We start from the raw sequence: 13,608 nt of genomic DNA, 5'->3' as shown, positions 1-13,608 counted from the left end.
GCGCTGTGCATAGCTCATGGTTATTCACTCATTCGTTCTGTGGGCAGAAAACAGAAAGTGGTAATTTTTGTTTTCTTTATTATATTTAATAAATTAACAACAAATGTGGAAATAACTAAAATCAGCCGTAGAAATTGATTTTTAGTTTCCTTGAAAACGCTCATCCAGAATTTTTCTAAGTTTGCCTACAATTTTTTTAGGTTGAATGACAAATCATTAAATTTACTTGCAGAGTGTCTGATAAGTTTTCGAGATAAAAATTAATGTTGTAAAACTGGCGCAAATGACACAAATCATGGATCAGATTATTTACTTTGCAGTGTTAGTTTTAGGGCTAAGTGAACCCATTTATTTTGCACTGAGCCTTGAAAGGAAATTGGGAGTTGCACGAGGCACACAAGAAAAAACTCCTTTGAGCCCGGCGGGGATCGATTCTCCAGAAGATCTCCGGCTTTTAATCACCGTTAGTCTACCGATTGGGCTACCAATTCTGACGGGAGAAACGGTCGAGGAATGTGTTTTTTTGTTATGTTTTTTTTTTCATTTTTTGTTTGTTTGTTTGTTTGTTTTTTCCCATGTATTGTCTCCCATATAGAGCAAACACCCTGTGGGGAAATTCGTGGGTTTACTTAGCATTACAAGATACCCTGTAGCCTTAATTCTCTGATCCATCATTTGTATCATTTTGTCATAGTGCTAGCAGCACTCAATGTACTTTGATCATAGCTGTAAGATGTAGTGTAGTATGGGGAGATCAAAGGTTGACTTTTATGCGAAATTTCTATTCAAAAAAAGATTCTCACCCAGATCGAATTTCAATTGGATTACGTTCAGAGACTCCACCATACATGTCTATCTATCAGAGATCAAAACTGCTGCGTAAAAGATGGATCGAGGAGTGTGAATGGGAGTGGAGAAGGGGAACATTTTTTCCGCTGTAATCTCACGAACACCCTATGTGGTGACATTAGTTGTAAATACACACGTAAACGGTACGATAAGCTACCTTTTTTGTGTAGAAATTGAATTATTCCCCGAGGTAACTTCTATCCTTCCCATTCCTTTGTAATCGCACCGAAAAGTTTTTCTTGCCATACCCAGTGAAAAGCTACGCCGAATCGATTGCAATAAAAACCTAGGCCATGCAATGCGAATTGGAGTCTCGAGCCAGTTTGAGTACTTTTAGTTCAATTCTTTGGTACATCTATTTCCAATAACCAAGTGCCAGGTGCAGTTCCATTTTTCTTGTGAACAGATAATGAGTTTAGAGACAGGATTTCATGCGTACGTCTTGTGTAAACGATTGAAAGAAATTGATTCGAGGCCACAATAATGATTCCGCAGGGAGATTCGAAGATTCGAGGTCTGCACACTGACCTTCGGCGCTCGCAATGTTTCTGATTCTTTTTCTCACTATGTACTTCCGCAATCTGAATAGTAGCTATTGCGGTCCACATCGAACGAGGCAGGTGATTGTTAATTCGACCCTTTCCTGTTATTTTACTTGGCACTTCGTGCGAATTCGTTGACCGTAGGGAAACGATCGTTGCGCCCCCCGACATTATAGCGCAAACCGTACGAGGAGAAAAGATCAAGGAATATAGATGGATTTGGAAGCAGAAGATAGTTAAAATGCAGAAGGATTTCATTTTGGCAACCTTTTCAGTACAATGTTAAGATGTTTTGGAACTAATAAAAAAACGAACTAAAACAAAATCCTCTGGACACCGTGGTAGCGCACGAAAGTCGAAAGCTGGAAATTTCGGAGTGCTTGTTATACAACATCATTTTATCATTCGCAGGCTAGATTACAGTCTGGCGATGCAAATACTGAAGAATTTTGCCCTAGTATTTAACAAGGTATCTTGAAAGTAGAGACCCTGAAAACTGGTTAAAATAATAATATAGTTTATTCTTGTCATTTACAGTCCATGACTGAATTCTTGACCGATTACAATTGAAGGATTAATAATATGTAGAATACTTCATGGAACGTGTGTCCGTATGGTATTTACGCACGGGTTGGCGAAGTATCAGAAATCGAACAAATGAGCGCAGCGAACGAGTGAGATTTCAGATACAAACCAACGAGTGCGTCAATACCATACGGACACACTTTCCAAGGCGTATTATTTGCATACTGAGATTTGAATCATTGCTTAATAAAAATTTGTCGTTACACAGATTCAAGTCAAAAGCTCATAAAAGATGTAAGCTATGTAAATGGAGAATACTTCATGGCTGGTGAGTGCGTACGACTTTTATTCACGAGTTGTGAAGAATCACAAACGAACGAGTGAGTTTGTGATTCTTTACAACGAGTAAATAAAAATAGGTCTTATCACGGTTTTCGACGCCATTTTGACGAGTAGGCAAACACGTCTGAAATAACAGTGTTTGTATGGAAATCCGATGTCAAATAATTTTCATAAAACATCGCTTCTGAAAAACTCATGAATTGAAAACTTTTGGCATTAGTAAAAGGATTTTAAGAAAAAAATTTGGAGGGATGTAGTTGTGCCAGAAAGCGTCCAGTCGTGTTTTGAACTTTCCATACATTTGTCTGTATTTTTTTCCCGCGAACTATTTTTAGTAGCAGTTCACGGCTGGTTCGCTATACAGACAAATGTATGGAAAATTCAAAACACGACTGGACGCTTTCTAGCACTGCTACATCCCTCCAATTTTTTTCTTAAAATCCTTTTCCTAATGCCAAAAGTTTCCAATTCATGAATTTTTCAGAAGCGATGTTTTATGAAAGTTATTTGACATCGGATTTCCATACAAACACTGTTATTTCAGACGTGTTTGCCTACTCGTCAAAATGGCGTCGAAAACCGTGATAAGGCCTATTGTACAAACGAACCATCCATGAAGTAATTTACTTATTATATATGTACTGAGATATTACGAAATAATGTTAACAACTATCAATTGCGCCGTGAAATCAACACAAACACCACAACAAGTTGCGAACGATTTTATTCGAGAAAAAGTGAATGTAAAAAAAATCCTTTCAACATTAAAGTTATTCAATAACTATGAAGAAAGTGAAACAAAGTCTACCTTTAAATGATTCTTTAAATGAAAATGAAAATTTTCACCTTTAAATATCGTCGCTCAAAACCGTAGGAGAGCTGAAGCGTTTGGTTCATCGCCTTTGCCTTTCTTCTTGAGATCTCTTTGTTTTGATTTTAATGCTGTTCATGCTCTTTCAAACTCGATGTCTCTCATAATGCTGTAGCCGTAATTCTTCTTCTTTAAATGCCGTTCAAACTGGCCATTATAGCACGCAACGAATTGGGTTCGTAATCTTCGTTGTTTTCTTTCTTTCGTACTGTTATGATAAATTCGCTGATGAATGAATTCAGTTCGTGCAGGGGAATTTCTTCTACAGGCCTTGACTCGTCTTTTAGTATAGCCTCAAAAATTCCTTAAGCAAAGTAACTTTCTGTTCAGTTTTCTTCTTGGTGTTTTCGTTTTCTTGTCCTTCGATAAATTGCTCTACTGAAGTTAATTATATCTGCAAACCTTGAATTGCTCGAAGAAGATGCCATGGTTCTCCTTTTGCCTTGTGAAGCCGTCAGAGAAAGGCGGGAAAACCGATATGTTTCTTGTCACTAGTGAAAACTTTCGCCTGCGGCTTGTGATTTGTCATACGGCATTTTTCACTAGTGACAAAATCGTACGACCAATCAGATTGCATGTACTCTGCGACGGATCATTTTTATGTGACAATTCATTTTGGAGTAAATCTCAGTACATATATAATAAACGGCCTTTCGTTATAAATGCAACGTTACAGCAAGCAAAATATATTAAAATATAGGTTGTAAAGTTTCATCTTAGTCGGACCCCTCAATTCGGATTCTCTTCCATTTTCGGTGGTTTCAGTGATGGACGCCCCGAAATGAATAGTTGGCGAGGTAGTATAAACTGGCCTGTACTTATTACAGCTCCCTGGAAAAATTCATCGGGGTTTTACTCGTGCTTGCGGCGGCAGTTCTGCTAGTTGAAGTACTAGTAGTCATCTGCGTTTGAGATGTTCTGCAATGAGATGCCTGATAATTTTTTTTTTGCTGGTTTAGGTTCAAGCCACTGTAGTTTGTGATGCTTTGCACATTTCTGTGCCCGCTTAACTGCATGATATGTGTTGGTAAAATATCGTTATTATTAAGTTTTTGAATTATATGTTTACGAGCACTATAGTTGGTGAGACGCTCATTGTTGATGTTTGCTTTCAAAACCATCATCTTTATTAAGGTGTTTAATTTGTTTACACCATTGGTGCCGCCTTGAACCAGATTTTGTGGAGCTATCCTTTCTCGTGTAGTTTGTCCCCAAGTAAAATGGTGCATCGTCAGCCATCACATTTGTCGGTCGCTCGTCGCGGTAAATTTTGTACACGGCTATGGGATCTCGTTCAGTGCCAGACGAGAATATTTTTGGCAAAACCTTTCGGAAGTTGGAGTTGTCAACACCAGACCTCGTTTTTGTTTGTCTTTCGGTGTACATTAAATATTCGTTCCCGTTTGCGTCAGCAGAAAGTATGACATCACCCCAGCAAAAATCTCTGTGCTCTCGACAACCTTGCATTCTAAAATGAATGGTATGAATGAACAGTATTTAACAGTGCCAGTTCAGCAAAAGAAACGCCAAGTATATTACTTTCGTATGGTAGGTCGATTTCCTCGTCGGTCACCACCACACAGCAGCCGGCTTTAGACTTTTTTCCACGGCCTGCTTTCTTCAACTCTTTTTGTTTGGATTGTAGACTTTTCCTTGCATTGTTTATCGTTGATGACAATCACAGGGTAGTCATTTTTGTTCAAATGCCACTCAAGACTTCAGACGATCACGAGACACCTTAGGCTTGAGGGTTCATAATCTTCTCCGTCTTTACGTCTAACAAAACAAATAAATTCCGCAAGATACTTGTTCAATTCTGCTGACTCAATCGTGTGCACTTCTCGCAAATCGTTCTTTTCCTTTCTCAAAAATTCTTCAAACAGTTGTACATCTCGTTTTGTCTTCTCCTTCGTTTTTCTGTTCTCCATACTTTCAACATAACCATTAACTGAAATTTCATAAGCGACAAATCCTTTCTCACTCATTTTTTCAAAGAAATTCGATTCTGAAAACAGTCCGGAATGAAAGCGAATTTGTACAATTTTGCGAACGGTTTGAAAAGTCCAACGCCGCCACTTCAGGCTCGAATGAGAATCGCTTTGATACGGCTCACGTGTGAAAAAAAACATGATACGTTGCTCCTGATTGGACGTATTGTTTTCTCCACACGTAAAAAATGCGATACGCGACATTTTATTGGCTTTTAGCTACTTAGACCAGCTTGCGAATGAAAATTTATTTCGCGCCTTTTTAGTGAGTACATTTCAGTACGTATATAATAAATCATAAATCAATAACCATAATAGAGGAATCTAGATTACAGTCTGGTCCTTCACGGTTACAAAATTCTTGAATCTTTCGGTCCTGAGTGGTATTGGACAGTTGGTTCTACCTGACATTAGGTTGTACTGGCCAGTGGATTGTACTACATTTTTGTTGTCAGTAAAACGTCTGGTCGGGGACTGGGTGGGTTATATTTCCTTTTTACCTGTCCGTCTAACAGATTGGTTTGAGATAGTTATTTTTTAAGCAAACTGGCCTTTGCCTCTCTTTCAGTTGGACAACATCTTTGGGTTGATGTATTGGCTCTCAATTGTTTTTTGTTTGTTTGTTTGTTTGTCTGTTTTTTAACGTCGAAACGTGAAAAGCAGAAACATTACTGTCGGACGTGTAACATGTAAACTTTTAGTTGCATCAAAATTCACCAGACCAAGGTCGCAGCGTCAATGTTCATCAGTTACTAATATTGTGTATTTTAAAACATTAAAAACTGGCAAAAATCTAATTTTCCCTCTGATTACTCTGAGTTTTACAGATGAGATAGAAGCACAGCTTTATCTCCATGCAACATCACTTCAGTTGTCGACAACAGATGAAACCTTGTTTAGTTTTGGGCAGCACTAAAGGCCGGAATCCGGAATCCGAAATCCAGAATCCGGATCCAGAGGAATCTTCAAGACTCAACAATTAGATTGTACAAAAATAATCTCAACGCAAATGTTATATTTCTCGATTCGTGACATCAGGGAAAAAATCTAATTAAGTTATTGTTTCCCGCAAGTAAAAAATGATTGTTCCTACGGTTAAAACATGTCAAAATAATCGCGCATGCAGTAAAGGAAAGAAAATTTCATTGTCTATATCTTGCTTTTGAAACTATATTAAGATTTCTGGAGACCACAAACATCACCCTACAGTTAAGTTACGTTCAAAATGTTCATTTTGCATGGCCAGCAGATTATCTGTTTTCATTCTGGCAGTTTACTGCTTGTTTAATTACCCAGCAAAACACGAATGATGAAAATCTTACGGCAACATGACAAACTCGGTAGTTCGACAATTATTCAGTATTTGCGGATAAATCATATAGAATAAATAAATAACGACCCGGAATAAAAGTATAGCCACCACAGTGCGCTTCAGCATCGTCAACGCCCTTCGGTTCCGATTTGCCGACTTACCTGGAACCTTCCCTCTCTCTGACAGTAGCTTCACTTCGCGACCTGCCGAAACATTTAATTATAACAGCCTTTTTCTAAACCAGCTAAACCAAGTTTAAAACAAAAGAGGAAGAAAGTGTGCACTCAGGTAACTTACCGCCTCTTAATTGGAGAATCCGCCATCTGTAGTCAAACAAGCTGCAAACTGCCTGAGTGAAAACAGATAATCTGCTGGCTATGCAAAATGAAACCTCGTGAACGTAACTGGTGATATTTGTTGTCTCCAGAAACCTTAACATAGCTTCAAAAGCAAGATATAGACTATCAAAATTTCTTTTCTTTACTACATGCGCAATTATTTTGATGTGTTTTAACCGTGAGACCAATCAATTTCATTTGCGGGAAATAATGACTTAATTAGATTTTTTCTCTGGTGTCCCGAATCGAAAAATATAACATTTGCGTTGACATTATTTTCAGAGATTTTTTGTACAATCTAATTGCTGAATCTTGAGGATTCCCCTGGATCCGGATTCCAGTTTTCTGTTCCGGATTCCGGATTCCGGATTCCGGATTCCGGATTCCGGATTCCTGATTCCTGATTCCGGCTTTAAGTGCTGTCCCTTAGTTTTCAAAATGGCGGCTGTCGGCAAATTTGTCAAATTAGCAAACTTTTACGACGTCGTATCACACAACTAACCCACATCCCCAAAAAAATGCCAGCATAACTTTTGACATCTATCCTTTATTTGTATCTGCAGTATAGTTTGAGGTCCTAGCTTGGTGTACCGACATGAGTTTTAGGGAGTTATTTTAAGGTACCTCAAAAATATTTTGAAAGAGTATCGAAGGTGGCTTCAAGAAAAAAAAACACCTATGACCGTTGTTAAGAAAGAAAAATAACTGCTTTTCTTATCACTGCTAAATTTTCTATAGACCAAACTATAAAGTTCCAGAAAAGGAAGGTTTACAGTAAAACTCAACTACTCAAAACCAAGCCAAACGTTTTTATTTAATTACTCTGAAAGAAACGAATTTTAAAGTAAACTAACCCAGTTTTGTTTAGTTTGGGTCAAAGGCCTATCTATAGAAAAAGTATGAGCGAAATCGAATTTTGAGCTGTGTCCGCGATTTGACGATTATATTTGATGCTTAGGGATATTTACTCTTAAGTGTTACTAGAGTGATATGTAAAAAAACCCAAGGTATACATGTATGTCAAAGACTGTAAAACGTCAAAGGTACTTAAAGCAAGCCCAAATATTGTTCCAAAAAGGAAAGATCTGGTTTAAGTCGAAGACGTTTGGCTCCCCAAAGCTTCCTTTAGTGAAATCTGAAGAAATTTTAAATTTATATGCTAAAAAGTAAAATAACAGTTATGTGTAGTTTCAGCTGGACATGAAGCTGTGTAATTAAGTATGATGCTTCGGGTTTAAATAAGTAAAACAATTAGCTGCTTTTTTGTCTCCCACTGTCAAGTTTACAAAAGACGGGGGAAATATTTTGTAACAAGAAAACGTATGAAAAAGAATGGAAAACGTGAAGGGAACTGAAAGCCAACTAAAATGTTTTAAACAAGTGAACATCTGATATAAGTCGAAGACGTTTTGCTCTGCAAGGCTGTAAAATCCTTTAATCAAAGCTGAAGAAATTTAAAAGTTACAGTTATCCGAAAGTTTCACTTTCAAGCTGCGTAATTAAGTAAAAGAGGCGTTTTGTTGACCACACTATAATCTTCACTTAGATTCCTTTTGTGTCTCCTACTGTTAAAGGGGAAGTATCATTGGGTTTTTGATATCTTTTGTTAAAAATGATGAAATAAGACCTTCAATCAGCTGCCAAATAATTCTAGAATGACGAGAGGAAAGAAATCGACTCAATTCTTGAAAGGTACAACTCACGCTCTGTTCTAGCGCATTTTGGAAACAAAAATGCGAGAACTTGAAAAACATTAGCCTAATATTTTTCAAGATTCAATCCATACCGGCCTACTCTGTCTCTGGCCAGAGGCACTAATCGACAGTTTTATTACACTGAGTTGATAATTTATAACAAACTTGACAATTATTTCGTTGTTTCTGCTGACAGACAAACATTTTTGGGTTTTAAAATGTCAGCAAATTTGCGTGATACTTCCCCTTTTAGTTTACAAAATATGGGGTAAATATTTTGTAACAAGACAAAGTAGATAACGAAAGCCGCTTTTGCTGACTTATGGCTGCCCCAAGTTTTATAGCAGAGCTCCATGCGCCGAAGGCGCGCGCGAGGAGCCCCATACCTAAGAGAATTTGGTCACCCATGAATGCGAAAAAATTTTGGTTTTGGTTTGTGACGTCTTCCGTCCGTCCCTACGCCATGTAAGCTGTTGTGAAATGCCACACTTAAGTTAACCTTGCTTCGGCGAGAAATTGTGTAGTCAATTACCTTTTAGGAAAATTTATGAACGAAGTTAAAATATACTCGATGAATATGTTGTCAAACCTGCAAAGAAAAGAAAGGGAGAGGAAAAGAAAACGAAAACGCAGGCTATGAATAAGCAACGTTCAACGTAAAAGACAGCGACTGAAGAATGCCAGCCGAAAAGACAGAGTATTTTGTCGTTTGAGTCAGTTTGGTGCACCTAGTGGAAACTAATTTTCTCGTTTTCTCCGGGAGCAGCAGAATTTTCCTATCTGTCACGGTCACGGTTACAACAAGCGGTAAATCTTGAAATGAAATCGTTTTCCTACGATCCAGCGAAGCGAAACGTTTTTCTCCCCTTGAAGTGAAACTAATCGCTCACTAACCGTTGTAAAACGAATGAAAAACTCAGCAATGGAGTTCGAGGATTGTTTGTTCTCCAAAGAGGCCAGTATTCATTTGGCCGAGATGAACAGAAACTATTACGCAAATGGCCATGCAAGGTCCTGCTATACGAATACTAATAATGATAATAATAATAATAATAATAATCATAATAATAATAATAATAATAATAATAATAATAATAATAATAATAATAATAATAACAATAATAATAATAATAATGATGATGATGATGATGATGATGATGATGATGATCATAATAATTATAATAATAATAATAATAATAATAATAATAATAATAATGATAATGATAATGATAATAATAATAATAATAATAATAATAATAATAATAATAATAATAATAATAATAATAATAATAATAATTGTGCCAATTGTGTCAACTTGGTGATTATTCTTTAGGTGTTTCCCGATGGCCGAGAACCGATGTTCATCAATGCGTTAGTGAAGGTGACGGCTGGTATAGCCGACGTAATCTGCATCACACAGATCACATACAAAGTGATACACAACACACTGTTAATTGATCAAGGGTGGCTTAGGCTCCTGCACTTTAAGATCGTCGCCAAGTTTACGGCTACAGAAAACTGGCTGAAGAACGTGGTCAATTTTGTTGCTTAAGTCAGAAAGATGTTTCTTTACTATGTCAGCTGACCTCTGGTCTTTGAATGGTAAGACTTTCCAATGAATGTTTTCAGTTTGAGGCGTCGGTAGCGTGTCTCGTGACGTCACAGAAGTAACGAAGTGGGCGATGGTAGAGTTGATAAGAGAATCTGGGTACTTGAGTTTAGAGAACATCAATTTGAGGCGCTCACACTCTGTTGCAAATAGATCCCAGGTCGACGACAAGCGAAAAGCACAGTTTAACATTGTCTTGACTAGGGACCGTTTGTAGCGGTTATCGACATGACTCTGATGGTGAAGGAGAAGACCGGTGTTTGTTGGTTTTCGGTAAACACTGGTTACTAGCTTACAGCCTTTCTTTAGAATTTCAATGCCGACAAATGGCAGCCTACCATTAGTCGTGATCTCAGTGGTGAAGGAAATGGAAGGATGACAGTTGTTCAAAGTCACCAGAACTCCTTCTGCTGTCGGTACATCTTTGACTGCAGCTAGTGTGTCATCCACATAGCGTTTGTAGAAATCTGGCAATTTGTTCTCGTCTTGTAGTTTTTCTTCAATAGAACAAAGAAAAGTATTAACCATGAGGGGGCCCAAGGGAGAGCCCATCGCCACTCCGTCAGTTTGCTCGTAGAGCTTACCATTGAATTGAAAAAGCTTGTCCTTTGTTGCTACTGACACAATTGGCGACACAATTGGCGACCTGACAAGCAACTTCACCATCCTAAAGAAATGTCAGGGAATGCTTGATTGTTTAATATTCGAAATGCTTTGGATCCTAAAGAAGAGACCGAGTCTAAACGCCTCGTCAGACTCCATTCGCGCAAAACTATTTGTCTAACGGACAAAACTCTCTCTTTATGACACCTTCTGAATGAACAGCGGACAATTACTTTTAGTCTTAATTTAATTTATTCTATTTTACAGCTTTACTTTATGTATAAATTATCTTTTCTGTTGCATTCTTTACTTGATAATGGTGCCAGGATGACACCGAAACGTCGTTCCGTTTTTTTCGCTCATTTTTATAGTTAATTATATATCTTATCGTTCGGAAATCAGTGCGTAATGTTACGCGTAATGCATAGCTTGATCGCAAAACATGTCGCAAACGACAAAATCAAAAAATTTTTGTTAAAACGATGGGAGTAAACTGCCCATATCTTCGACACACTTTGTTTTAATTCTTTGCAGAAAACGCCAGAAAAAAATCGAACCTTTTTTCAGAAACATAGAAGACATACGGTCACGCAGGAGGAGCAGTTGGGATTCAAGCGATCTTGGTTGCAGTTGAATATAGCGAAAAAGTATGGTAGAAAGCGGAGTTGGGTGAACTCCGAGAGAAACGAAGGTGTCGTTGAAACAGTTGTTGCCAGTGCGAGTCTTAGGAACAGTCTAGGAAGTCTAAAAACTAAAACTCCGCAAAGGTCAAGAATCAATTACTGTTGGGATGTAGAGTAGCTGCATCTTTCCACGTAATTTTCACTTATAATATTTCTTCACAACGTTGGAAGCAAGCTACCCAGCAGTGGATCTCGGCATTAACACAGGTCTATCTCTTTAGTAGAGCGGTCGCGCTCTTTCGCGATCAGTTCGTTTTAATTTCTACCAGAATTTAAAACTTAACTTTTGTGTTGGAACACAGTACTGAGTGTTTTCATTTAGTTCTTTAACAAGATTGTTAGATATGATTTTAGTCATTCTGGCCGTTTGCCGTACTTTTATATCAGATTAGTAAAAGACACCTAAAAACGTTTGAATACTAAATTGTTTGCAGCAGATTTCCGTTACTTTTCTTGCAAACTTTTGACATAACAACTAATTCGTCTGCTCGTTGGTTCTGCTTTCCTTGCACCAAAGCACTTTGTCGATCTGTTTTCGGAGCAGTCCGCGAAACGTCAGCAGACCTCACCATAGATACCATTATTGCAGCCAAAACTAAAGTGGCAATGGCTAACAGACAGGTAACAACAGAAGAAACAGAGACAAATATCAACTTTCGACGGTCACCGCTAGTTAACGCATAACGATCGTTAGTTCTACAGTGTATGAGAAAACTGTGACCTGAAAAAATGTGAAAAACTTGAAAGGTGAACGGTTCACAGAAGCCAAGAATAGTTCATTATCCCTCCTGCTGCCTTATTAGCATTGAGATATTATCTCATTATCCCTGTCTCGTACCCTTATCAAGTAGCCGTTCTGGGAACAAGGTGTTTAAACCAAACGATTCCAAATTAAAGCTCCACTTTGACCCTCCCCGGAAGGTATTGCAGGGGGGAACAAATAACCTTGCCGAAGAGAACTGCCCAATAATTTACAAACAGAAATGTAAATTTCTATAACCTTAACCGGACAAAGAGAGAGGTCCCTCGCCAGTGAAGCGTTTTAAAGAGAACAAATTGGAAGTGCCATGTTGCAAAGTCTTGTTTGGTACATGATTGAAAAGTAATCCTTCCTTGAGAGGAAAATACAGTAAGTATTTTGGAGCTTTTAGAATTATTGTTGCTTAATTATCAATGAAAAATTAGCGGTAACCCTGAAATTTTCTTTTTGGATTTCAATAGTCCTTGCTAAGATCTTCTTTTTCCGTACAGTCATAAACCACACAAAAATACTTCGGTATTAAGGCGCCATCCTTAGATGATGTCATTGCACAGACAATACGCTGCAACCTTTGTGGCAGTCATTGCCGCACGCCGCGCAACGCGTGCGCAAACAATTCTACCGAATACCAGATAAAACAATGGCAGCACAAGTTCGCCATCTGACAACGCTGTGAACGTGATGTAAATGTATAGACGTTGTATGGAAAATTTAATTGCTTCACTTTATAAAATAATTAAAAAAATGCCCGTGAATGTGGAAGTAAACCTCCATTACCTCAGCAATAACGATATGGCTTAATATCTTGCTTCTCATATTGGCTACATGTCGCCCTTTCATACAATTAAATCTTTGCGTTCTGCCTTTCGCCAAACGGGGATGGCGTTAGCCATCGTCTTTCCAAACGTCATGGTAGGTGGAAGTCAGATGGAGCCAAAGATGGCTTTATTAAGGATATCTTAGGTAAGATTAGTTACAAAATATTTAAGTGTGATTCGGGGTATACTTAGCCTTTGATTCTCGAAAATGGTGACGAAATTTCCCTTGCCGAGGTGTAACACGACCATAAAAAATTGTTTGATTTACATTTTACAGCTGTAATAAGTTGTGACGAAAATAAAGATATTTTTTGACGGAAAGCGCTTTAGTTCACCTTACTTGTGCAGTTGAATACGATTCATGAACAGACAAGCGAGCGCATTAGCGGATGTAAACTGATTACTTCCGCTTGTATCATCTTTGGCTATTTTTGTTTGTTTCCATAAGCCATATAAGTCATATAATAAACAACTTACATAACCTCGAACGTTCGGTCCTTACGGGAAAATCTCAAACCTCGGCCTTGCTGTATTGACTTATCTATCAGCAGTCGTTTCTCGTATAACGTATAACTCGTATAACTCGTATAACCGTCTCCCCACAAACGCTGTTGTACTAGACTGTTGAAATATTGGCCCAAGTAAATAAGCCCTTTACCATAGTGTCAGCCCTG

Source organism: Pavona decussata, unplaced genomic scaffold (genome assembly GCF_977016875.1).
Source record: "Pavona decussata unplaced genomic scaffold, jaPavDecu1.1 SCAFFOLD_211, whole genome shotgun sequence".
NCBI classification, from domain to species: domain Eukaryota; kingdom Metazoa; phylum Cnidaria; class Anthozoa; order Scleractinia; family Agariciidae; genus Pavona; species Pavona decussata.
The sequence above is the reverse complement of the archived record's forward strand: the minus strand, read 5'-3'. Positions refer to the sequence as shown.